Genomic DNA, 26,922 nt, shown 5'->3' on the forward strand with positions numbered 1-26,922 from the left:
ATGGGTTCTTACTGTCACCCAGGCTGGTGTGCAGAGGCACAATCGGCTTACTGCAAACTCTACCTCCCCAGCTCAAGTGATCCTCCTACCTCAGCTTTCTGAGTAGCTGGGACCACAGACACGTGCCACCCACCCTGCTAATTTTTTGTAGTTTTTGTAGAGATGGTGTTTCACCATGTTGCCCAGGCTGATCTCAAACTCCTGAGCTCAAACAGTCTACCTGCCTTGGCCTCCAGAGTGCTGGAGTTACAGGTGTGAGACCCCACACCAGGCCAGACATTACCCTTAGCACATCCTCTGGACCTTAGCTCGAAGACTTTAGGTCCTTCTCAGCTGCTTCTACTTCGGTGTCCTTGGAGCAGATCACTTAATGTCTCCAAGCCTCAGTCTTTTTACCTGTGACATGGAGCTGTCATTGCCATCACCTGGTGATACCATCCTGTAGGGCTGAGGCGTGTTGAGTGCCTGGCACAATCCCTAACCTCCATTTAGTAATCCTGATCCTGAGGATGCTGGTACTAGCTCCCTGTGACAGATGAGGAAAGGAGTTTGGGGTGTTGTCTTTGCCAGAGGCCATGCGGTTGAAAGTGGGGAAGTGAGGATTTGAACTCCATCAATTCTGTCACCAAGCCCAGCGCATAGATCTCATTGAATCTAGTTACCAATCCTACTTCACAAACCAAGGGCTGGACATCATCATTTGGTGTAAATCTTTATAGGGAACTATAGGAACTTTATCCTGGGGCCGTAAGAAAAATGGTTACGAGGGCAACAGCATCAACTCTTACTGTGTGCTCACTCTGTGCTAAGAATTGTCCCGTTTCATAGATGGGATAATTCAGGAAACTGGAGTGTAGCCAGGTTAGGTCGCTGGCACTGCACAACTGTGAGCCCAACTCCTTGTGCCCTCAGAGCCTTTGCTTTCATCCAGAGATGACACTGCTGCCCACTGTAGAGGGAAGTGGGGTGCACATGAAGCCAGTGCCACCTGAATTGGACAGTGCCCGGCAAGCTCATTGGGTTGCCTGTGCCTTGGGTGGAGAGCTGGGGACTCTGCTGTCTTTTTCTACCTCAGAAGTCGGGAAGGTTGTGCCTGAGCTGGTGTGGAGTGCAGAGGGTCCCCTGTCCCTTCCTCAGCCAGACATGGTCTCCAGTGTCTCTAAAGCCTTTGAGCCATGCCAGCTCCAGTTCATGAGGTCTTTTCTTGTGGAGAAGAAGGGAGTCTTTTCATTTCTTATGGGTAAGTTAATGAATAGGTTTAACAATCAACTAGAAATCCTCTAAGCCTCTTCTCCCCTTCTGCCAAAGAAAGGGAGATGGAAAGAAAGAAAAGTATTTAATATGTAAGAGTTTGGGAGTTAGACCTGGATTCGAATCTTGACAGGTCTGTCTCCAAGTTGTATGTCCTTGGACAAATCACATCAAATATTTGCTTATCAGTGCTATTAATACTTTCTATAAAGTGAGGACATCCCTGTCCTACTAAAGGTAAATATTGCTGGATACCTAGTAGGTACTAAACATGTATAAGCCCCTTCTCGACTTTTCAGGAAGGAGCCAGGGGATATACCATTCCCCTAGATGCGTTTGTAGATACCGAACTTTGATTTTCACAAATGCTGTTCTTTTTCAAGGATAGTCTTTGCTTTAGTGTCAGCAACGAGCAGTTACAAGACAACATTGCATAATTTACACATTTCTAAATGCTCCCTTGGGGGTAAACAGGAAGAAATTAGTTGTAGAACAAAATCCCAGATGTCAGGAAGGAGAGGCACACTTCCTTGGAAGAGGTACTTAGGCTGAAATTCACAATCAGGCTTAAAACCTGCTTAGACTTTTCTAAATCTCTCTGTGCTGCAGTTGTAGATAGGGATGATTAAAATACAACTTTGTGCACATAAAACTGCCTTTCAATATTCAATATCCTTCCTGTGTAGAGAGATACTTTAGAATTAACAATCGTGGCCAGGCACAGTGGCTGAAGCCTGTAATCCCAGCACTTTGGGAGACCAAGGTGGGAGGATTGCTTGAGGCAAGGAGTTTGAGACCAACCATGGCAATATAGTGAGACCTTGTCTGTACTAGAAATCACAAAAATTAGCTGGTGGTGGTGGCATGTGCCTGTAGTCCCAGCTACTTAGGAGGCCAGGGTGGGAAGATCGCTTGAGCTCTGTAAGCTGAGGCTGCAGGGAGCCAAGATGACGCTACTGTACTCCAGTTCAGGCGACAGAGCAAGACCCTGTCTCAAAGAAAACAAAAAAAAACAAGAAGTAAGATCTCCAGGATTTTACTGGACAGAATAATGTTGACGTAATTGATTCTTGGAACGTATACTTTGCACACAAACATGTGGGCAGAATGGCCGTGGCAGGTAATCAAGACTGGATGTGAAGCCAGCCTGTTGCTGTTTTATCTCTCCGGGCCTATCTCCCACCCCACCCCCCACAACCTGCATCACCCTGCTGGCTGAGAGCTACTGTCACCCTCCTGGAAACTATTTGTGTACCAAGAGGCATAGACATGCTCTCATCCTTTGACCCAGTAATTCTACTCTTGGAAGTTTATTGACAGACTGAGCTTGGTGGCTCACGCCTGTAATCCCAACACTTTGGGAGGCCAAGGTGGGAGGATCAGCTGAGGCAACAAGTTCAAGACCAGACTGACCAACATAGCAAGACCTTGTCTCCATTTAATTCTTTTTTTTTTTTTTTTTAAAGGAAGTTTATTTTTAAGCAGCATGGGAGAAACTTCAGAATCATGGTGCATCCTCAGAGTCAAATAGCTTATAGCCGAAAGCATGATTCTGAAGGTTCTATAGAAAAATGGGCAGGCCTTGCTATGGGGGGAAAGGAGTGGTTTTGTCAGTCACATACAACAACGAAAGGCATCTGGATAGGCCAGTGCCTAAAAAACTAGAACCTGGGGTAAAATGGAAGCACTTGTGTTGGTTGGGGCAGGGAGAATGGGTTGGTTTGTTTTCCCCTATGCTCCATTGTCTTTTCAATTAAACTGTAAAAAACTGAAAATAAAAGTAGACTGCTCTGGCTTGAAGAGCACTTGAGCACTATTGAGAGCAATCGGCTGTGGAGTGGATTGCAGGCCTCTGTGTACTGCAATCAGTGGAGAGGATTATTTCCCCTTGCGTGTGTTTCCAGGAGGTTCAGAGCAGTGGTGTGCAACATGACACTCCAGTCAAGGCCACCAGTCATGTTCTTCATGTTCCCAGAGGCCTGGGGTCTATCCCACCCGGACTGACGGGACATCACCTGGTTTTCTCCACACAGTGAAGCCACACCCCATGGCTCTGGTAAACACCCTGGAGTGGTCCATGCCTCTACCTTCCTCCCACCTGTGAGGCCTGAGGGCCTACTGCCAGGATGCTTATTCATCGTCCCTCCTCTCTCCTCCATCTCAAGTCCGACCCTGGCCATCTTCCTCTTGGTCCTGCCCCTTCCACACTGATAAACAGATGACTCCACTGTCACTTCACATCCTTCAGTGGTTTTCCATCCTTAGAATAGACGCCAACACTCCTTATTGTCATGATCTACACACATGCTACAGGCCTCGGGCCCTTCTTTCCTTTCTCAGCCCAACTTGAACCTTCTCCCTCATTCTTGTGTGAGAACCTTCTCCCTGATCCAGTTCTTGTGACAGTAGGACTTCTTCAGGCCTCTCCTGACCACCCATTGTATAGAGCCCATCCATGCCCTCCTGCTGTCACACTGCATTCAGCCTTCCATGTCATGGCATACTTAGGAAACAGTGGCATCCACAGGGTACAGTGGGTAAATTGGAGGCAATACTAGGGGAAAGTGCAAGTGCTGTTTCTTCCATAGAAGTTATAACAAAAAACTGGGCACGGTGGTTCATGCCTGTAATCCCAGCACTTTGGGAGGCTGAGGTGGGTGAATTATCTGAGGTCACGAGTTCGAGACCAGCCTGATCAACATGGAGAAACCCTGTCTCTACTAAAAATACAAAATTAGCCAGGTGTGTGGCACATGCCTGTAATCCCAGCTACTCAGGAGGCTGAGGCAGGACAATCACTTGAACCTGGGAGGCAGAGTTTGCGGTGAGCTGAGATTGCACCATTGCACTCCAGCCTGGGCAACAAGAGCAAAACTCCGTCTCAAAAAGAAAAAAAGAAAAAAAAAAAAAAAAAAAGAAAGAAATTTAAAGGAAAATAAAATACAGGGTGTTAGGGAACATAGTCAATACTGAACTTGTGTTGAATAACATTTTTATCATTATTATTTTTAGAGACAAGGTCTCGCTTATTATTGTTACTATTTTTTAGAGATAGGGTCTTGCTCTAAAATCTCTAGTTGCCCAGGCTGGAGTGCAGTAGCGCAGTTATAGCTCACTGCAGCCTTGAGCTACTGGGCTCAAGGGATCCTCCTGCCTCACGCTCCCAAGTAGCTGCACTACAGGTGCAAGTCACCATGCCTCACTAGTTTTTGTCATTTTTTTTTGTAGAGATGGTCTTGCTGTGTTGCCCAGGCTGGTCTTGAACTCCTGGCCTCAAGTGATCCTTCCACCTTGACCTCCCAAAGGGTTGGGATCACATGTGTGAGCAACTGCATCCGGCTTGAATAACATTACTGAAATAACGTTGCCTTTTTCTTTTTCTTTTTTTTTAAAGAGGACTTGTGCCCAAGAATATCACTTTTATGTGTTAGGGTGTGGATTTTGTTTTGTTTTTGTTTCTGTTTTGCTTGACTTTGATAATTGTTGTGGAGAAATTTTGTTTGCACAAGAAGGTAGTAAAACTTAGAAGCATTTTTTTAGTAAACATTCAAAAATTTATGAGTTGGCATTTCTAAAGAGTCTAGATTCTTTACTCTTTTCATTTATATGTAATGTTGAAATACAGTAATGCACATGGACCTCTGTTTCATTCAGACTCTATTTTAAGTACTTCAAAATAATGAAGCTCTAATTTACGTAAGGCATCTACTAAGGTATAGACAGTAGTATGCTGGTAAAAGTTTGACAATCAGCTCTCAGAAAAAAGAAAAGAGTATCTATATACATACATGTATATGCCTGTAAATTTGAGTTTTACTGATACAAAGGATGGGTGGCATATAATTTGCAAATAATGAAATATACAAAACTGTTTTCAGTTCCACATAGCCAGTTGCTTCTCACCAACTGCTTCCATTGATTTTTGCTAAGCTTTTGTATCAACATGATTGGTTTTGACATGACTTTGGTTGATATCTTTATTTGGTTGGTTTTGTTTTTTGTTTTGTTTTGTTTTTATGAGACAGAGTCTCACTCTGTCACCCAGACTGGAGTGCGATGGTGCAACCTCCACGTCCTGAGTTCAAGTGATTCTTGTGCCTCAGCCTCCCAAGCAGCTGCGACTACAGTTGTGCACCACCACACCCAGCTAATTTTTTGTATTTTTAGTAGAGACAGGGTTTCACCATTTTGGCCAGGCTGGTCTTGAACTCCTGGCCTCCAGTGATCCACCTGTCTTGGCCTCCCAAAGTGCTGGGATCGCAGACATGAGTCACTGCACACAGCTTTGTTTGATATCTTTGTGTTAATGAGTCAAGTGATGTCTTTGCCGAATCGGATAATGGTTTTCAGATATCTATACTATAAGAATATTTTCTCAGTTGTTTTTGCTATTCCCAGTGTAATGTCTTCAGGCGCGACACAGTTTTTAAGTTTAATTGCATTATTAACATTTTCTCCATCACTTTCTTTTTTTTTTTTTTCTTCCTAGTTTAATAAGGATTTGTTTATTTTGAGGAAAAAAGGTCCCAAACATCAGGCGGTTCACAAAAATAACCCACAGTATCAACTTTAGAAAACAAATCTTAAGACTATAACGCTAATTATTTTCCTAGAGGATGCATTTGACATGCCAACTCTCATTCACAGAAATACACGTTACATTTGTGTTGAACTGCCCCACACAGCACACTAATGTTGGGGTGTAACACACACACTTCTAACTCAACGCTGCTTTCATGAGCTACTCAACTAAATGAGATTGCCTTTGCAGTTAGGGAAGCAACTACTGAACTTACATATGAATGAAAAGAACTGTACTCCCTGCATAACGAGATTATTTTGGTGACAGTTGACAAAAACCATACATCCTTTTTATTGTTAAGTCATAAAGAGGTATCAAAATTAAAAGCAAAAATTACAGGGTAAGACTTAACAAAACTACTAGGAATGTCAAAGGAAGTGAAAATGGGACGAGGTGCAGGGAAATATGAATTAATGAACATGGGAAGGACAAGGATGGGGAGAACAGTGAGCATGTGCTGAAGATACTAGGGGAGAGGATCTGGTGAAAAATTTGACCTTAGACAAGCGCCTAGGTAAAGAAGTAATGGGATAAGATTTTTAAAAACCCCACTATGTACTTAAGAGTCATCCTCTCCTTCCTCAGTGTCTTTTTCATCATCCTTGATCAACTCCAGCTGGTCATCCCCCATCTTCATTATCATCATCATCCAGTAGGTCCCTCTCCTCAGCAGAGTCATCTGCACCCCTCTCAGACTCCATCTTCACATTAGTCTCATCTTTCTTCACGGAGCTGCTGCACTGCTCCTCTACTCACTTATCATTCTTCATCTCTACTGCTTGTTTGCTCTATTGCTTTTCAGTTTTTTCCAGGTTTTCCAGAAGAGAATCCACTTTTTGTTTTATCTGGGTTAGCTCCTTCTTAATGGCCTGAAGGTCATCTCCTTTCAACTTTCCAGACTTGGAAGATCCCGCTGTCCACTCTTTGAATTGAAGCCACTTTTGCCCCTTCGTGGGGTGTTTCCTGATACATGCTGACGTTTCAAGGGCACGACAGCCCAAGCAATAGGAGGAGGAGGTACACGTGCTGGGTAATGTACATCCTATCATAATAATCCCATTGAAAGTCATAGTCCAAGTCAAAAGAGGAGCCGTACATCTCTGCTGCAGAGGGTTTCACACCTGCTTTTCCTCGGTTCACTTTTGGATCTGCAGCCGGGTTAATATCTAAAACCTGGCCAGAAATCATTCTGCCATCCTCTCCTGCTACGGCAGCCCGGGCATTTCTCTTGTTAACATATTGAACGAAGGCAAAGCCCTTATGAACAGAGCAGCCCACAATTTTGCCATACTTTGAAAAGATTGCCTCCACATTAGATTTCTTGACCCCAAGAGTGTTGAGATTCCCAATGAACACACAAGAGTTCATGGAGCGAGTATCTGTCTTGTTGGTAACGTTGCTGACCATTGTGTTTGATGATAAGTTTTCTCACAAAGCCAAAAATGTAGCTGAAGATCAAAAAAAATCTCACTGTACATTTGCCGCGTAGGGCACACCAAGTTGCATCATTATGTTTAAAACGTCTTTATAAAATCAATTTTGGAATGGGACTGTGTGTGTTTTGGAAGGGTGGGGAAGGGAGGTTAAAAATCAAAGCTGAGCTCCAGTGAGTAGGGATGGGGTTCACCTTGCTGCCCAGGAGGGAGGAAGGAGAAGAGATTTGATTCTGAGTCTCCTACTCCCAGGTTATATGTGGAGAAGCTGACTGCTGCCCGAGGTCAGCAACCTGTCCATTGCTTTCTTAAGTTTGAACCCCAGGAGTTGACAAACTTTTGTTAAGGGCCAGATAGTAAATATTTCTAGCTTTGCAGGCCATGTGGCCATAGAGTCTCTGTTGTACTGCTGCCTTTGTAGCACACAAGCAGCCATAGACAGTATGTGAGTGAATGAGCATGACTGTGTTCCAGTAAAACTTGATGTGGTCGGCCAGGCACAGTGGCTCATGCCTGTAATCCCAGCACTTTGGGGAGGCCAAGGTGGGCGGATCACGAGGTCAGGAGATCAAAACCATTGTGGCCAACATGGTGAAACCCAGTATCTACTAAAAATACAAAAAAGTTAGCTGGGTGTGGTGGCACACACCTGTCATCCCAGCTATTCAGGAGGCTGAGGCAGGAGAATTGCTTGAACTCAGGAGGTGGAGATTGCAGTGAGCCGAGATCGCGCCACTGAACTACACAGCCTGGGTAACAGTGAGAGACTCCATCTCAAAAAAAAAAAAAAACCTTGATGTGGTTAATTTATGTCAATGTGAATTTTCCCTCAATGAACAACATGTCAAATGAAAAAAGTAAAACTTTTATCTACAAAAACAGACTATGTTATGGAATGACCCAGGCGTTTGCATGTTTCTAGTTTGGAGCCCATAAAATCAAGCCCTGATTTATAGTGTTTGCCAGTTTCCATGGTGTAAGTACTCGTACCATGGCTGGTTTGAGGCTGCTGGCACGAGGTCACTGATTGTGAGTTTTGGAAGAGATCCTCAGTAGCACAGCATTTACTCCGTACTGATACAGTAGTCGTGAATAACTTCAGAAACCTAGATAGTACTACGTTTGGTTAAATAAGTAGGAAGTGATGAGTTTTGAGTACTGTGTCCTTTGTTCTTAATAGAACTTTTTGTCAGCTTATATAATGTAATTGTTAGTAATGGCTCCTTTGATACCTGAAAGTGTCACCATGGGCTGACTCTCAGGAGAGCTAGCATGAGCGGGTTCCTGCCCATGCCTGGGTGGAATCGCTGCCCCCTAGCTGGCTTGGATGCTGAAGGGCTCGCAGCCCCAGAAGAGGAGATGTATTGGAATATGTGCAGACAGAATTCTGGCCTGGGCCTGGAGCCTTGCCCACCGGGGCCCTGGTGCCCCTTGGCCTGCTTGCAGGACTTCAGCCACAGACAGGCTCCTCGTCCAAATGGTGTCTGCACCTTTGCAGATGGCTGCTGGGATAGTTCTCATGGTCTTAGTTTCCCATTGTCCATGCCTAGCACCCCTCATTGGCTCACGAGGAGCCAGCTGCCCTAATGGGCAGGCGGGGTCATCGTGCAACTTGCTCTAGATCAGGGGTGTCCAATCTTTTGGCTTCTCTGGGCCACACTGGAAGGAGAATTGTTTTGGGCCACACATAAAACACACTAACGATAGCTGATGAGCCAAAAAAAAAAAAAAAAAATCTTATAATGTTTTGAGAAAGTTTACCAATTTGTGTTGGGCTACATGTGGCCCAAGAGGCGTGGGTTGGACAAGCTTGCACTGCTTCTTGCTCCAGATGTATCACTGCCCCAGTTCTCTTAGGGCTGAGGTGACCACCTCGTCTGGCCCAGTGGTTGTGAGGGAAGCCTTCGACTCATATCACACTGTTTATTCTCTTCATGGCTTTTAGTGTGGCCTATGGTCTTGTCTGTTGTCTGCCTTCCCCCACATGAATGTGAGGGCTCTGTCTGCTCCCTGAGTTCCTCCTCAGAGGGCACAAGGCACACAATATGGACACGTTCCTTTATTTATTTATTTATTTATTTATTTTAAACAAAAGGAGATAGGATCTCTGTCACCGAGGTGTGAGTGCAATGGCACGGCCATAGCTCACTATAGCCTCGGATTCCTGGGCTCAAGTGATCCTCCCACTTCAGCATCCTGAGTAGCTGGGACTACAGCTATATGCCACCACACCTGGCTAACTTTTTAATTTTTAATTTTTAAATTTTTATATTCATTTTTTTTAATTTTTTCGAAACAGTCTCACTGCGTTGCCCAGGCTGGTCTTAAACTCCTGGCTTCAAGCGATCCTCCCACCTCAGTCACCGGATTAGCTGGGATTACAGGTGCATGCCATTGTGCCTGGTCAACGTTCTTATTTTCCCAGGAGATAAATAGCAGCTGAGACCTGGTACAATGGCTCACACCTGTAATCCCAACACTTTGGGAGTCTGAGACAAGAGGGTCATTTGAGCCCAGAAGTTAAGACCAGCCTGATCAACATTGGAGACGCTGTTTGTAGAAAGGTGACTGAATGAACTCTTGTGTCTGCAGCAGTTCCATTGAGCAGCCCAGGTGGGTTTGGGTTCCCACCCAAACCTACAAAGGTTTTTCTGATGCCAGACACCAACATTGCCTCTTGGTGTGTGCCAGGCACCCTACCCTTGGGAAACAGGCAGCCCTGTCTCAGCCTGCTCCCCTCCCAGATGGTGGCAGTCACTGTTGCTAACTTCATCACTAGGCCATCAAAAATCTCTCTAGGTTTCAGCATGGCTAATGCCACATTTTCTCCTTATCCCCCACTCCCCTCCAAAAAAAGGGAAACCCTCCTTCATTGTGTGTGTGTTTTTATTTTTGGGAGATGGAATCTCACTCTGTCACCCAGGCTGGAGTACAGTGGCATGATCTCAGCTCACTGCAACCTCCGCCTCCTAGGTTCAAACAATTCTCCTGCCTCAGCCTCCTGATTAGTTGGGATTACAGGCATGCGCCACCACACCCAGCTAATTTTTGTATTTTTAGTAGACAGGGTTTCACCATGTTGGCCAGGCTGGTCTTGAACTCCCGACCTCAGGTGATCTGCATGCCTCAGCCTCCCAAAGTGGTGGGATTACAGGTGTGAGCCACTTCATCTGGCCCTGTTGTCTTCAGGCTGCTCTGTGCTGGCCTCATTTACGGGGCTGTACTGTCTCCTAAGAGTCAAGAGTCACAGCAGCCTCTTCTGCTGGCCACAGGGCCTGTCTACTGACCTCACCTGCTGCCAGTGGGCCCAGGCGTGTGGATTCCAGATGACCCACTCTGGGCTTGGTAGATCTGCAGGTTGGCTGTGTCCGGCTGCCTGGTGTGGCAGTGATCTGATGCTCTACCCTTGGCAGGCCTGGGTTTGAGTGAAGAAGGAAGGGGAAAACTGGCCTGTCTGGTTGACAGATTTGCCATGCATGAATATCTGCACACTGATGCAGAACTTCGGCTTTTTGTAAACAGGAGTTCAATAAGAAGACAACTGTGAAAAACCACTTTGTGACTGGCGGGGTGCCGTGCAGCCTCAGCTGGTCATTTTCAAGGATCATCCATTTACAGAATGAACACTCAAGCCTCTTCCTCCCAGAGCCATGGGGTCTGCCTGACAGTCCCCTCCTTGTCCAGCATCTCCCGCCTGCCTCCTGCTTCCCCTGTGCCTGCACCAAGCTGTCTCCCCCACCCTGTTCACCCAAGCCTCTCCTCTCTTTTTTTCTAGTGCCGCCTGGCCTGGGCAATGCAGAGCTGCTCCTGGCAGGGCACCCTGTGCCCGTCCCCTCTCCTGCTGCTCTGTGTGCAGTGGGTAGGGGGTAGCCTGGCCCACACTACCTGCCCCAAGTGGATGGTGGCCCCAAGTGCTGCTGCCACTCTCTCTGTTCTATCCATTTCTCCTTTTCATGGGCTTTGTTCATTTACCTGATCACTCATGGCCTTCAGCACTCATGTCAGTCTGAGAACCCCCTTTGGCCTCAATCAGTGTCCTGCCCACACTGGTCTCTCAAACTCAGGGCATTAAAAACCATACTTAGGGACTTTCCTCTCAGCTGGCTTTCTGATTCTGCCTCCAACAGTGTAAAAATTGCCTTTAGTGAGGTCTGATTTACATACAGTACAATGCACCTATTTCAGGTGTACATTTGGCAGTGGAAGTCCCTCATTTATCACTGATGTCTGCCTTGCTTTCACATTTGTCTTTTTATTGAGTTCTATGCTACATTTTGATGCATTTTGACAAATTCATGTACCCGTGTAACTACCCCAGTTGAGGTGTAGAATATTTCTGTCACTTAAAAAGTCCTCCCTCCCCCCACTGAGGGGCTACCATCAGTCCCCAGTTCACCCCACCATTGGGACCACACTGGCACTGCTGTTGGGTGCCTTCAAGTACTGCAGGTTGGTGTTGATTTTCTCACTTGTGATGGGAGACGGGATAATAGCACTCATATGGGCAGATGAGGCTCACAGAGGCTTGGGACAGACACATATTTTTGTGATCCCCAACCTAGCTGTGTAGACATGTATCACCTTGGGCAGGCATCCAATTTCTCTGAGTATCCGCATCTGTAAAGTGCCCCTCCGTCCACCCCAGTCCAGCTCTAGGACTCTGTGGGCCTGTGTCTTTATAGTGGTGGCTCCCAGGGTTAGAGGTGGCACAATCACTGTGAGTCACTCCCTGCCCCTTTAGCTAGGGTGACTGTGCATCTTATCCAGACCAGGACACTTTCAGATGTATGAGGAGGCATTAAAAATGACAGTAAGAGGTGTCACCTAGCAAACCTGGCCTAGGGTTGCCTTCTGCAGCCCAGTGTCTCTGAGGTCCTTGTGTACGGTCCTTAGAACCAGCCTTCTCCATGCAGAATGGAATCTAGGTGGCTCATGGTCTTCAAAGTGCCCAGGGACCCAGCCTCAGCCAGCCTGCACATCCAGTCATAGCCCTGCACTCCTAGGCGTTCCTGAGCTTAATCCTTCACCCTAATATGTTTCTTTTCTCTTTGTTCTCACTGACTTTTCAGTACACAAGCAATAAATACATCTTCCTTTAAAAATTAAAATGTCTGAGTTACAGCGAAAGGCCCCTTTTGACCTCTGTCCCTGATGCAGTTCTTCTGTCCCCCTGGAGAGGACCCGTGTCACTAGTGTAGTGTCCATTCTCCTGCGCTGTGCAGGCACGGCCCAGAGCACTGGGCCATACTGTGCATGTGGCTTTTCAGTCAGTTCTGGCACACAGTGCAGTCACTCTACACCTAGCTCACCTCCCTCCACCATGTGTCCCAGCTTTCTGTGCTTGGTTACATGTGAGTCTAGCTCATTCCTTAATCTGCAGCGTAGCATTGCCTGCTAGGAGCCACTTCATGATCATGGCTTCCAGAGTTTTGCTAATGAAATGGTGTTTTGCAGATATTCCTGTGAATGTCTCCCTGTGTACCGAGGGGAGCCTCTACTCCATGCTTAGGTCTGCCAGGCAGGGAAAGTGCGGGTGGTAGTTTTCACAATGGCAGGTAATGGAGGGGAATCTTCTGTGGGTGCACTTACAGGCAGAGGCACCCTTCCATAGGTACCTCTTCCATGGCTCTGCCCAGAGCCTGTATTCACAGGATGTGCACTCCAGCCTCTCAGCATTGCCTGGAGCCTCACAGAGCCAGAGGCCCTTCCTTGACACCTCAGCTCCTCTGATCCCCCACTGCTTTACTTCAACAGATGGGGTTGGGTGTATGAGCTGGTGTGGACCCCAAGAGGCCTACCAGGCTGAGTCTGGGAAGAGTACCTGTTAAATCTGTCCCTCACATACCGGGATAGGCAGTGTTGGGGCCCTGCTATTGACCAATGGGGAGACTCCGGCTGAGGTCCATTTCCCAGGATCTTCCCATAGCTCCTGCAGATCTGGCATTAGCATTCAGAAAGGCCCTGGATACATCAGCATAGTGTGGGAAGTTAACGGGAAAAGAAAGGAGGAAATTTTTTTTAAAAAGCCCTCAAGCACTCATGAGCACTCATGGCTTAATAGTGGCCTAGAGGTGTTGGTTTCCTTGCTTGCCATTGCGAAGATTGAGAGCCACCTCCAGCTGGCAGGCCCTTGACTGTGTGCCTTGCAGGTTCTCACACATGGCCGTCTGATCCCTCCCACAACCCCACCAGGGAGTGATGTTCATGCTTATCTTAGAGAAATACAACTTGCTCGCAGCCTCAGGAGGAGGTTTTCCTAGTCTCATTTCCAAGCCCAGCCGCTCGATTCTTTGGCTCCCCTGGCCATTTAATTGCATGTGAGGCTCCTGTTAGCGTCAGGGCCCTGTGCAGGAGGAGCAGAGGGCACAGGAACCACCTGAGCATGCCTGAGGGAGAGTGGTCCTGGCAGGAGGACCTCTTAGGAACTCAGGCAGCAGGGGTTCTGTCAGGGTCCCATCGTTGTTTTTGTTTTTTTTTTTTTAGTTGTGGTAAAATACACATCCTGTAAAACTTAACCATCTTAACCATTTTTAAGTGTACAGTTTAGCAGTCTTATTCACTCAACATGGTTATGTGGTCGTCATCATCATCCATCTCCAGGACACTTCATCTTGCAAAACCCAACTCTGTTCCCCGTCAACACTCGCCTCCCTCCCCTCCCACAGCCCTGGGCGCACCCACTGTTCAACTTTCTGCCTCTCTGATTTTGTCTAACAACCGAGTAGGAGTGGAATTGTGCAGTATTTGTCTGTGTGACGGGCTTATTTCACTCAGCATAATGTCTTCAGTCTTCATCTCTGTTGTTGCATGTATCAGGATTCCCTTCCTTTTTAAGGCTGAATACTGTCCTGTTGGGTAGATATGTCACATTTGGCTTATTTATTCATCCATCCCTGGACACTTGGGTTGCATCCACCATATTTTACCCATGGCAGATAGTGCTGCTTTGGACATGGGTGTGCACATGTCTATTCACATCCCTGTTTTTGGTTCTTTGGGGTACGTAGCCAGAAGTGGAATTGCCCATAGCTGTTGTTTCTAAGTTTGGAAGGTTGTAGTGGGTGTGGCATTCAGGGACCCATTCAGTGGCAATTGAGGGGAGAGGAAGTGGAGATGGCTTCTTGTTCCAGGCTTTGTGCAGGGTGAAGAAGACCATCCTCCTGGGCCTACCTCCAAGTGCTCAGGGTTGCTGTGAGAAGGAGCGAACTGCCCATTTCAGTCACATTTCTGTGTCTTTGAGGAGAAGCTGTGTCTTCCAGTTGGCACCATTTTTTCCCTCAGGGTCAGTTATGTATTGGTGTCCCAGAATGGGTGCAGTGTGGTGATCTGTGGGAAGTCCATGCTCAGAACTTTCCATAGGGAGTGAATGAAGCAGCAGGTGCACGTCAGTAGGATGGGCTGACGGTGGCTCTCTGGTGTTGGGCTGCAGATGTCGCCCCATCCATCCCCCGGCACCCCTGCAGGCACACAGCCTTCCTCTCCCACCAACCAAGTGGGCTCCACAGCCTGCCCTGAGTCCTCCCTCTCTCGGTACCCTGCGCCTTCGCACAGCCATGTCGCTGCTTGAGGCTGGCCAGCGCCACGGAGTTGTCTCCCTGCCTCAGCTGTGAGTTTGCTTCTGCACAGCAGAATGAGCTATTTAAAACAACAGTCTGACCCTGTCACTCCCTGAGCTGAGCGTTGCCCGGGGTGGCCTGCCAGGAGGTGTCATCACCTCATCTGGCACTCTGCGCATGCTGCGCTGCTCTGTGCTTGATCTTTTACTTGTGCTGCTCCCGGGTCTTTGCCTTCCCTTACTAAGCAGGAGTCCTCGGGGCAGGCTAGGAAGTCTCCTCAAAGACTCCCTCTGTCCCCCTCCTAGGGGCTACACAGCATCCTGAGTGTCACGGCCCTGCCAGCTACACCCTTTGAAGCTCTCTTATCACATGGCTGCTAGCCTGACCAGGCCAGAAGCACCTTCAAGGCCATAGCCGTGCTTTATCTGTGTGTTGCTGTGAGTGGCAGTTTAGAGTGTGGTAAAAGAACCAGTGCTTAGGCTGGGCGTAGTGGCTCACACCTGTAATCCCAGCACTTTGGGAGACTGAGGCAGGCAGATCACCTGAAGTCAGGAGTTAGAGACAGCCTGACCAACATGGGGAAACCCCATGTCTACTAAAAATACAAAATTAGCTGGGTGTGGTGGCACATGCCCGTAATCCCAGCTACTTGGGAGTCTGAGGCAGGAGAATCTCTTGAACCCGGGAAGCATAGGTTACAGTGAGCCAAGGTCGCCCCATTGCACTCCAGCCTGGGAAAAGAGCAAAATTCCATCTCAGTGCTGGTAACCAGGCTGCCTGGGCCCCGTACCTAGCTGTGTGACCTCGGGTAGATTAGCTGACCTCTCTGTGCCTTAGCTGCTTATAAAAGGGGGTGATCATTTGTAGAGTTTGGAGTAAGAGTTTTTCTTTTTTTGAGACAGTCTCTTGCTCTGTCGTCCAGCCCGGAGTGCAGTAGCACAATCTCGGCTCACTGCAGCCTCAACCTCCTGGGTTCAAACGATTTTCATGCTTCAGCCTCCCCAGTAGCTAGGACTACAGGTGTGCACCACCACACCTGGCTAATTTTTGTATTTTTAGTAGAGACGGGATTTTGCCATGTTGGCCAGGCTGGTCTTGAACTCCTGGCCTCAGTTGACCCACCCACCTAGGCCTCCCAAAGTGCTGGGATTATAGGTGTCAGCCACTGTGCCCAGCCAAGAATTTCTTAATAAGTAGAATAGTGTCTGATCAGCCTCACTGAGGTGTGAAGAACCCGCTCTTCCTGATCCATCTTCAGCAGAGCTCCTACAGCAAGCAGGAGGGCCTGTGGGATTCTCTTTGGGAGTAACGGGTTGGGAAAGAGGATCCCAGAGGCCTCCTCATCTTTTGTTTGGGGGTAGTGTAGGAGGTGCAGTTCAAGGCAGTCTTGGAGGCCACCAGCAGGAGGCTGAGAGCCTGGGGAGCTGATAAAAGCTTAGAAAGTGAGGCTGAGGCGGCCACGTGTGGTGGCTCACACCTGTAACCCCAGCATTTTGGGAGGCCGAGGCAGGTGGAACATGAGGTCAAGAGGTCGAGACTATCCTTGCCAACATGGTGAAACCCCGTCTCTACTAAAAATACAAAAATTAATCAGGCGTGGTGGTGCGCACCTGTAGTCCCAGCTACCTGGGAGACTGAGGCAGAGGAATTGCTTGAACCTGGGAGGCAGAGATTGCAGTGAGCCAAGATTGCGCCACCGCACTCCAGCCTGGGTGACAGGGCAAAACTTTGTCTCAAAAAAAAAAAAAAAAAAAAAAAAAAGTGAGGCTGATGCTTCCTCACAGGGCCTCTGGGGTCTTTGGAGAGATGCAGAGGGCTCAAATTCTGGTGGTATTAGCAGATGTGCAGTTGGATGGGGGGATTGCTGGGCATACCTGAAAAGAAGGCGGCAGGCCCCCCTGCACCCCAGCGATCTGTGAAGCTCCAGGTAAAAGTGGATTTTGAGGCCAGATCCTGCTTCGGGACGAGGAGTCCGGTCATTAATCAGTGTTGATGAATCACGAGAGCGGGTGTTTGGTATCTGCTCTCCTTTCCTCTGCCTGTCATGATCCCAGGGCTGTGCCAAGAGGAGTTGGAAGTAGAGCCCATGCAAGGCTGTGCGAAGCAGGAGGGGGCTGCTGCCAGGACCTGTGGCAGGAAGGCCCAGGGAGGATCTGGGGAGGGCGCACCACAGGCAGGGGACAAGCTCCTGGGCTCCTAGTGGGCCCCAGCCTGTGGTGGCCTGTTGCTGTCCAGCTGGCTGCCTGCTGACTGCCTGTCAGAGCCTGTCCCCCATCTCACAGGTGGGTGCTTGGCAAGTGTGTCCTCATCCCATATCAAGCACCAGAAGGGGAGAGGGTAGAATTTGCATCCATCCAGGTCTAACTTTTGAGGTTTCTATGGCAAGTGGTTAGTGCCCTTTGGTGGTGAGACCGCTATATCGGGCCCCAGGGCAGATGCTTTGCACACAGCTTCTCTCCTGTCCTCAGACCACCTGTGGGCTCAATGGCACTGTCCTCTGTACAGGTGTGTCGTGGGGTGTATAGAGGAGTGGCTTGCTCAGCCGCCCTGCAGGGTGCCACAGAAGAACCCCAATTCCAGCTCCAGGCCAGCAAGGTAGGGGAGCAGTGTGGCAGGGGCTGGTGATGAGGGAATCCGCTAAGCTTGGGCTGCTCCTGGGGGAGGGGTGCAGCAGTGAGGGTGATCAGGAGTCAGAGGATAGGAACGTATCAGAGCCTCAGGACTTCTTTTCTGGCATCTCCCACAAAATATCACCCCGTTTTCATATGGGATTCCGGGTGACAAAAACCAGTATTTAAGGGAGCATGGGTGGCTCTTCCCTGCAGCTGCCCCTGGGTCCTGCACATGTGCTACCTGCAGGTCCTGAGACACCACACATCACATTTACTCTGTGTTTGTGAGAGGCATGGCATTTGTTTAGGATGGCCAGAGTCTGCAGCTCATCTGATTTGAAGGGGCTGCTGATGAATAAAGCAAAGCATGTGGGCTAGATGATCCATGTTTCCCGCCATGGAAAAGGACTTTATGGGTTTCTAGGTGAGCATGTTTTATTTTGATAGCTATGCATTTATTTTAATGGGTACTAGGAAAAAGTATAATCCACCAAATATCACCCAAGTCCAGGTATTGTTGCTTAAGACGAGAGTGAAGTAGAAAAAAAATGGAAAGGGCAATCAAAACAATGTGATGGCATTTGGAGCCCTGCCTGACAGCAGTCTCTCCCCCAGGCTTCCTCCCGCACCAGCGCCAGGATGCATGAGGCCCTCCAGGAGCTGTCAGGTGGAGGACGGGTGTCCCCCAGCGGGCAGGGACAGGGAGGTTCAAGAAGTTTGACTGGTGGGACTGTGTACTTGATCTCAGTTGTTACCCCAGTACACGTGCTGTGTTTTTTATTTCTTTTGTTTCATTTATTGTAGCCATTAGATCTTTCAGCAACATTCTTCCAGTTTTCAGCTGCTGGAAAAAAATGTGCTATGATGACATTAAATATAATGATGAATTTTTATATTCATCATTATATTTGATGTCATCATAGCACATTTTCTCCCTTATAGTTTGTCCTAAAGCTTATTACACATGATGGGTACAGCATAGCAAGCCTGATGCACCAGTGCCACAAGTGAGCTCTTTAGTGGCCCAGGGTCTGTGGACCTGTGAGTTGGCAAGACTGGGACTATCTGCTGGCTGTGGAACTTGTCAGAGGGTTTGTAGGGGAACAGCAGTTGTTGACGTGACTTCTCAACTGTAGCAAAAGCAGTGACTTTTGTTTGTTTGTTTGTTTGTTGCTGTGAGAGAACAGTACTGGATGCCAAGTGGGGCAATTCATGCCACCAGCAAGTACTGCTGGGTTAAGGAGAACGATGGGGTACATTTGGGAGGCAGGCTGGGCTGTCACCATCATGTCACCAGAACCACGTGGGACCTGAGTCAAGGGGCAGTCTGTGTTTGGAACTGCTGGGGCTGGGGCGAGCCTGGGCTCTGGAAGCTCCAGGGAGGCAAATTTTTTTTTTTTTTTGGAGACGGAGTCTCACTCTGTCGCCCAGGCTGGAGTGCAGTGGCACAATCTCGGCTCACTGCAACCTCTGCCCCCTCGGTTCAGGCCATGCTCCTCCTGCTTCAGCCTCCCAAGTAGCTGGGATTACAGGTGTGCACCACCTCACCCAGCTAATTTTTGTGTTTTTAGTAGAGACAGGGTTTTGCTATGTTGGCCAGGCTGCTCTTGAATTGCTGACCTCAGGTGGTCCACCCGCTTTGGCCTCTCAAAGTCGGGGATTATAGGTGTGAGCCACTGCGCTGGGCCAGAGAGGTAATTTGAAAACAACCTTAGAGGCTGGGCGCAATGGCTTGCGCCTGTGATCCTAGCACCTTGGGAGAGTAAGTTGGGTGGATCATCTGAGGTCAGGAGTTCACGGCCAGCCTGGCCAACATGGTGAAACCCTGTCTCTACTAAAAATACAAAAAAATTAGCTGGGTGAGGTGGTGCACACCTGTAATCCTAGCTGCTTATGAGGCTGAAGGGAAGATGGCTTGAGCCCAGGACGCAGAGGTTGCAGTGAGCTGAGATCACACGCCACTGCACTCTATCCTGGGTGATAGAGTAAGACCCTGTCTCAAAAACAAATGAAAAACCAGCCTCAGAAAGTGGCTGGCTCTGATGTGGTGGGAACAAAGGTTGAGGAAGGCTTTCTGCTGGGAACCAGAAGAGAGAGGGTGGACTCGGGACAGTGTCGTGTGCCTTCTTTAATGTTTCCCATGGTAAACTTTGTAAACAAGCTGAACTTGATGCTCACCCAGGCAGGACTGTCTCAATGTGTTGTTTCTGATGTCTGACCTTAAATAATACCTGTTTAGGAAGGGCAGTGTGAAACAACGTGGTAAGTTGACTTCTTGCCTCGAGAGGTGCTAGTGAAATAAACTAGGAAAGTGGGAATGTTGGAGAATGGGTCGGACTGGGATTTGGTATGTAACAGGAGCAGGAGAGCCCTTAGTGGGTCCTGCACTGCCTGTGAAGCAGGGGAAATTTAATTTGCTTTTGAGATTGTTGTCAGCTGGCAGTGCTGGGCACAGGGACATGGGTTGTCATCTCAGGCTACAGCTTTTGTGTTGTACACGTGTCCTGGAAGAACCTCGAGCTCCTGGAGAAGGATCTAGGCTCTGCCACCTGGCCATGTCTTGGCCATGTCTGGTGGACACGCTCAGGGGCTCAGGCTCAGTGTTCTCATGAGCCCGGAGAGTATTGTTAACCTCTGGCATTTGTCACCCTCTGACCATGTGGGCATGGTCTGTGATATAGGACTCGGTGGTGCAGTGGTGGTCTTATGAGGTTGGAATATGAACTGCTGCATGTTGGCCCACCTCATTTATGGCCGTTTGTTTGCAACTTTGGTGCTGTGGTACAGTGCTGTGCAAGGGCCACAGGCTAGGAAGCCATCACGTGGGAAAGGGCAAGGCTGTAAAACCCCAACCAGGGCCTCATTTTGCCCAAGACTCCTGGAGTCTCAGAAGACCTTACCCCAGGTCCTGTCGCTCCTGTTCCTTTGTGGAGGGAGAAAGGGAGCAGTGTGGGAGAGGAGCTAGATCTGCTCTTCCCTCTTCCACTTGAAGCCCACATCCTGCCTAACATCCCAGGAACATCCCCACCCTGTGCCAGCATGTTCCCAAAGGAATATAACCTGTTTCAGGTAGGGCAACAATGGCATTAACACATGCCTGTCTGAGTTAGAACTGGGCATAGGGGGTACAGCCGAGTTCTCTGTGCATCTCTCCCTGCAAGAAAGTGGCCCATACGTGTGCTCAATGGCTAAGGCTGTGGTCAGCAGTTGTGGGCAGTGTGGCTGCAATGCCAGTCCTAGGAAATTGTTTATGAATGTCTGCGCCAGATCCTCTCTCTCACCTGCTGGCCTTCACATTTGGAGACACACTGCCATACCTGTGCAGAGTCAAGAGAAACATAAGCAGGGCAGGATAACAGCTCAGACGCCGCGTGGGTTGCTTTCCGGGACCCTTGGCAGGGCATGGCAGATGTAATTCGGCTCTCTCCCTCTCTTTTGTAATGGAGTCATTGCACTGTGGCAGCCAAGAGCTAAAAACAGTTGAGGCATGGCTGAGCACAGTGGCTTGACTGTAATCTTAGCATTTGGGGAGGCTGAGGCAGGAGGATGACTTGAGCCCAGGAGGTCGAAGCTGCAGTGAACCGGCGCAGTGGTGCCACTGCACTCCAGCCTGAGCAACAGAACAAAAAGAAAACAGCTGAGGTAGTACCAGTTGCCATGAAACTATTTGAACTCTCTTGGAGTAAAGTTTAACACCTGGGAATTGATTCCTAAGGAAAAAACGAGAGAAGGAAGTGTGTTCGAAGATATTCGTTCCAATACTGGTTGCAGTAGGAGAACCTAGAAAGAAATGAATTGCCCAGCTATCGGAGAAAGTCAAGGGAATTATGATACATTAATAGAACATTTAGCTATTAGACATGAACTTGAAGATTATGTAGCAACAAGAAAGTGTTAAATGAAAAAAGAATGCAGTATCTGTGACAGTTATATAATTGTTAATGGCACTGGACTAAGTCGGGAAAGTCACCCAGGAAAGTATTGCTTTTGGGGGAGTGAAGGGCGTGAGTTGGCTCTGCACTTTGTTCTCTGCAGAGCTTGGCCTCTTGGATCAGACCTGAGCACTGGTCTTTGTTCTTGGGTCTGCTGGGCACTCTCAGCTTGAAGCCACCACAGGATGTCGTCCCTTCCTGAGTCTCTAGGTGTCCATTTGTGCAATGACAATGTTCATCTCATGTCCTGAGGCTGCTGGGGTTCAAGAGGGTGCACATGTGACAATGGCAGTGGCTCAGTAGATGCTCTCAGAGGAGAGGAAGAGCACGGGGCAGGGCAAGACCTCTGATATCAGGGTCAGGAGTGCGGGCACCATCAAGTCACCAGGTCCTTTCTCGCTTCCCTCAGTGTGCTCCGTCAGCACAGAGTTAGGCCCAGTGTGGTCAGACTGTCTAGACAGTCACAGAGCTGGAAAGAGGCGTGCACATATCACAAGTTGGGTTTGAGGAGTGCTGGGGTCCTCCATCTCAGAGCTTTGAGACTGGGGTCCAATGCTGAGGTGCCTACTGGAGGTGACTCCTGGGCTGCAGGCTTTCCTACTCGGGCGGTGCTGTGGCTGCTTCCGGAGCATGAATCTGCAGTGAGGGAGAGAGGATCTCTGGGGTTGGGGCCTGAGGAACCCCAGGCGAAAGAAGTTGAGACTGTAGAGAGGCCACCTCTGCAGGAGCAGAGTTCAGGACAAAGGAGCAGCCCTGGATTCAAGGAACTGCTCTGAGAGGTGAGGCCGAGGCAAGGCTGATAGGTCCTTGACTTTGGTGCCAGTTTCCCTGGGCAAAGCTGTTTTGGTGTGGCGACAGGTAGGGACCAGGGCCAAAACTTTCTAATGCTGCCATAGGGTATAGTGAAAACATGTGTTCTGGCTGGGTATGATGGCTCACACCTGTAATCCTGGCACTTTGGAAGGCCAAGGTGGGCAAATCACAAGGTCAGGTGTTCAAAACCAGCCTGGCCAACATGGTAAAACCCTGTCTCTACCAAAAATACAAAAATTAGGTGTTGTGGCAGGTGCCTGTAATCCCAACTACTCAGGAGGCTGAAGCAGGTGAATCGCTTGAACCCAAGAGGCAGAGGTTGCAGTGAGCTGAGATCGTGGTACCACACTCCAGCCTGGGCGACAGCAAGAGTGTATCCGAGAAAAAAAAAATATTTATATATGTTCCTGCTCTTAATTGCGCTGTTGTATTTTCTGTGGCTGTGGTTAGCTGTCAGCACTTGTATGGTGAAGATGAAGAGTGGGGAAAAACCAGAATTTTTTTTTTAAGTTAAAAAAATAGGTTTAAAATATTGAAGAGGTGCTGTTAGCAAATGAAAAAAGTTCTGGTTTTCCCCCGCTCTTCATCTTCACTGTGGTGAAGAGTGAACCTTTTCTGTGTCCAGTGCTCTGGCCACCTCTTCAGGCCACTTCAGTACCACTCCTAGAACCCAGCTTAGACCGCACCTTGCCTTGGACATTTCGTGACAGGGAGCACGAGTCTCGCTGCAAGGTGCCCCCTGGCATTTAGCCCCGGGCTGACTCATGGCCTCTTTGGTTGGTTTTGCTGTCCCTTCCCCACTTGTGACGTGCACCTAGTTCAGGTCCACAGTAGGAAGTACTGGTGGGATCCGCTCCACCCTACCTGGGGCTGACTGGGGCCACCATTGGGTGGCTGGGCTTTCCCCAGAGCCACCAGGGGCTGTCTAGCCCTTAGTTGGAAAGGAGGCAAGGAAGCTGTTGATTTGGCTCTTGGTGGCAAGTGGCCTCAGGATCCCTGGTGGCCCTTGAGTGTGCCCTCAGTGTAGCCACCAGGTAACACAGGCTTCTTTCAACAGGCAAGCTTCCACTCTCCCTGCCTTGCCACACTGTGCTGCCACTGTATGGATTATCCTGTCACTGAGTTACTACAGTGGATTGTTATGTTTGGTTTCCACATGGCTTTAATTCGTGGCTTTGCAAAAATCTCACGTGGCGTCCCTTCTCCCTCCTTATGTAACCATTTGGAATAGCTTTGGAGTTGCCAAGAAGGTAAACGGGAGAAAGTTTTTGTGGTCATAGTAACTTCCAGGACCTCTGCATTGAAAACGAAGGCTCTCAACACGTTTTGAGCCCTGCTGAGCAAACATGTTTGCCTGAGAGAGTAGCAGAACCAGTGCCATCACTGACCACAGCCTTGGTGGGACTGGAGAGGTGGCCTTCTGTCTAGCAGCATCTCCAGGACCCACCCAGAGATGGCACCCTTGGCCTGGACTTTCATAGAGCTTTGTGAGGACCACCAAGAGTCACTGTGTTCTCATGATCCACTGGGGTGGCCAGTGCAGGTGACCGCTGACAATGGGATGAAGCATGTTTGCTCTCTAGGTGTTGACTTGCCACAGAAGGAGACCCCCGAGATGTTTTCAATATTGGAGTCAACATGTTGGCCAGCATCTGTGGATGAGGGACTTCATCCACCCATCATTTGGCATTTGTCAAGTCTTTGCTACTGGCCAGGCACTGTTCTGGGCACTTAGGAGGAAACAGTGAACAAAACCAAGGTCCCTGCACCTGAGGAGCAGACCTGCAGGTGGAGGCTAGACCACATGTAAGACAGCAGACAAAGTCTGAGCAGGTGGGTGGGTGGGTGGGGGGAGGAGCTCCCTCGTCCCTCCCCCTTCCTCCTCCCTTGCTGGAAAGGGCTTGCTTTCCGGGCCTGGTGAATGATGAAACGATGATTTGGCCCTGCCCTCTGCACAGCCTGGGGCAGAGGATGCCAATGAAATATGCAGTGACTTCGGATAGGCACCTTGGCGTCAGGTTGTCGGGTCTGTGAGATGTCACTGAGGGTCTTAGGGAGACTTGTTCTTTTCTCACTGCAGGCCATGCGCTGGTGGCCCTCCTGGGGTCTGGGGGTGGGGGGTGGTGTTTGGATTGGTGGGCTTCAGTTGCCCTCATGGCCCACCTACAGAGTCGGCGCCAGCTAAGCACAGCAGAATTCAGCCAGTCCTGTGGGAGGCTCGGCTGTGAGTTGGGGGTTTTGCTATTTGTTATTTTCATAGACTTGTGTTTTTAATACAGAAGGTTGAATGATGCTGCCTTTGCAACAGTTGCATTCCAGGGCAGTGGTTTGTAAGGCAGTTGATTGGAACCAAGACAGCCATCATCTGCCCTTAGAAAATGTCCCCAATGCAATAACTGGTCGTTGGTCTAGCCCGCAGAAGCTACTCAAGTCCTTGTTGGAGCTGAAGTGGAATTATCTTAGAAACACCGGCTTTGGGGTTTAGAAAAAGGGAGGTGCCTTTTTGGCCAGGAACTCTGAGAGCCAAGTGGATGAAGGCGGGGACGCTGGTTATGGAGCTGGTGACAGGCTCCACATGTCATGCCTAGCTGAGCGTGTGAGGCCTGCTGCTGTTGAACTTCTATTTGAAAGGGACAAGTCTGGCCTGATTTGCTAACATTCTCTGGGACCTCCCCAGCCTCTGCCAGGTGCCATTGTTCCTGACAGTGGGCATTGCTGGTTGATGGAGGTACGTCCACCGCCAGCCTGGATATTTCCTGTCCTTTTATCCTGTTGTGGTTTGTCTGGACCGTCACACACCGTTGGGAGGGGCTTTCTCTGAGATTGGCATGTGTCGTACAGGGCCCCACAGCTGTGCCTGGTGGGCTCTGTGGAGTCATGGTGTGGACTCTGCAGTGCCTTCCTGCAGATGGAAGGGCACATCACACCCCCTCGGTGTTTACAGTCGTCAGAGGGATTGGATGAGGTCACACGTGAGAGGGGCTCTGGAAAGCAGGGTGCAGGTGGTGCCAGGAATGTTATCAGGGAGCCTCTGATTGGCTGGCCACAGAAGTAGGGGGCAGGGCTGCAGCTGGGCACATGGTGCCAAGCAGAGCCTACAGCCTTGGGAAGTGCCTCTGCCCATCATCCCTTGAGGGCTTGTAGGAATGGAATGCAGTTTCTGATGCAGGAGGTCTGGGGATTGTGCATGGGGATTGTGCGTTTCAAAGCAGCTCTCCCTGATGATGCTGGTGCTGTTGATCCCGAGGCCACACTTGAAAAGGAAGGGTCTAGATCAACCCTCTAGGAGAGAAAGTTAGGATTTCAGATAGATTTCTCACTCTAGGAGTTTAATTCCCATAAGAGAAAACCATGGGGAGTTAGGAGGGAAAAGAATCTGCGAGACGCACCATGGCTGCTTTCGTGTCAGGAGGATGGATACAGCAGCATTATGTGCACCGTGTTTGGGGAGAGCAGACTGTCGTTTGCCTAAGACTTTGCAGATGTATGCAGCCACTGGCGTTTTCTCCGACTGTAGGAAGTTGGTTCCCTCATCTGGGTCTCCAGTGAAGTATGACCAAACCCCACAGGTAGGCTTACAAGGGAGTAAGTTCAGCCTTGGGAAGTGCCTTGGTGGTTGTTTGGCATTTTATTTCACAGCTCATAGGACACTGTGACCCAGCTTCAGCTACAGCTTTTTTCCAAAGCTACAATTAGGATGCTTAATCAATGCAATGCACAGGTGTTTGTGGGAGCATGCAGAGTGTCCCAGAAGGAAAAAGCAGGCGCCTACTGATGACTGCAGGAGTCTGGTCTGAGATGAGGAGTGCATTGTATGCATTCTCAAGTCTGTGTTTCAGTCCATACAGTCCCTCTGAGATCCGAGGTATGACAATCATTCTCCTTCTACTGAGTAGAGAAGGAGCCTCCCCAAAGGGCCCACCTTCCATCCCCAGGGAGGACAAACCCAGGTGGCGTCTGGTTCCCCTCTCTCTAACAGAGAAGCAGTCCTTCTCTCTGCCTACTATCCCTCCTACCTTTTTAGGACCTTGTTGCATCTGTCTGCCTCTACGTGGTTTTTTTAATAGTTTTATTATTTATTTATTTTTATTTTTAGAAAGTCTCACTCAGTGCCCCAGGCTGGAGTGCAGTGGCGCAATCTCCGCTCACTGCAACCTCCATCTCCCAGGTTCAAGTGATTCTTGTGCCTCAGCCTCCCAAGTAGCTGAGATTATAGGTTCCTGCCCAGCTAATTTTTTTTGTATTTTTAGTAGAGACGAGGTTTCATCATGTTGCCCAGGCTGGTCTTAAAACTTCTGGCCTCAGGTGATCCACCTGCCTCCGCCTCCCAAAGTGCTGGGATTACAGGCGTGAGCCACCACGCCTGGCATTAATAGCTTTATTGAGGTATAACTGACATACAATAAACTGCACATCGGAAGTATATAATTTGGTAAATTTTCTTGTGTCTGGCTCTTACACCTGTGATACCATCACCAAAATCAAGGTAGCAAAGAAAGGGAGTCTAGAAATTAAAGAAGGGAGGCAGATAACATTTGAAAATCTGTATAATTGACCATATTACAAGGTCAGAAATAAAAAGCCTTATAATCATCCCAGTAGATGTAGGAAAAGCATTTGACAAAATTGGACATCTGTTCCTAATAAAACCTCTCGGGTAGAAGAGGAATGTCTTCACCATCCTCTTCCGCCTTGTAGATGTGCAGATTTGCCTCATCCTAAAGTCTCCTGTGTCACAGTAGA

The 26,922-nt window shown here is 48.9% G+C and overlaps 1 protein-coding gene and 1 pseudogene across 1 annotated transcript in view; one reads left to right on the forward strand and one right to left on the reverse strand.

Annotated features, from left to right (window-relative positions):
* MED26 (mediator complex subunit 26) overlaps nt 1-26,922 on the forward strand; it is a 55,199-nt gene that overhangs the window by 13,659 nt on the left and 14,618 nt on the right. The gene's annotated exons all lie outside the window — the stretch shown is intronic.
* LOC116543257 lies at nt 6,405-7,539 on the reverse strand (annotated as a pseudogene).

This window comes from Sapajus apella, unplaced genomic scaffold (genome assembly GCF_009761245.1).
Source record: "Sapajus apella isolate SASKATOON/1434 unplaced genomic scaffold, GSC_monkey_1.0 scaffold185, whole genome shotgun sequence".
NCBI classification, from domain to species: Eukaryota; Metazoa; Chordata; class Mammalia; order Primates; family Cebidae; genus Sapajus; species Sapajus apella.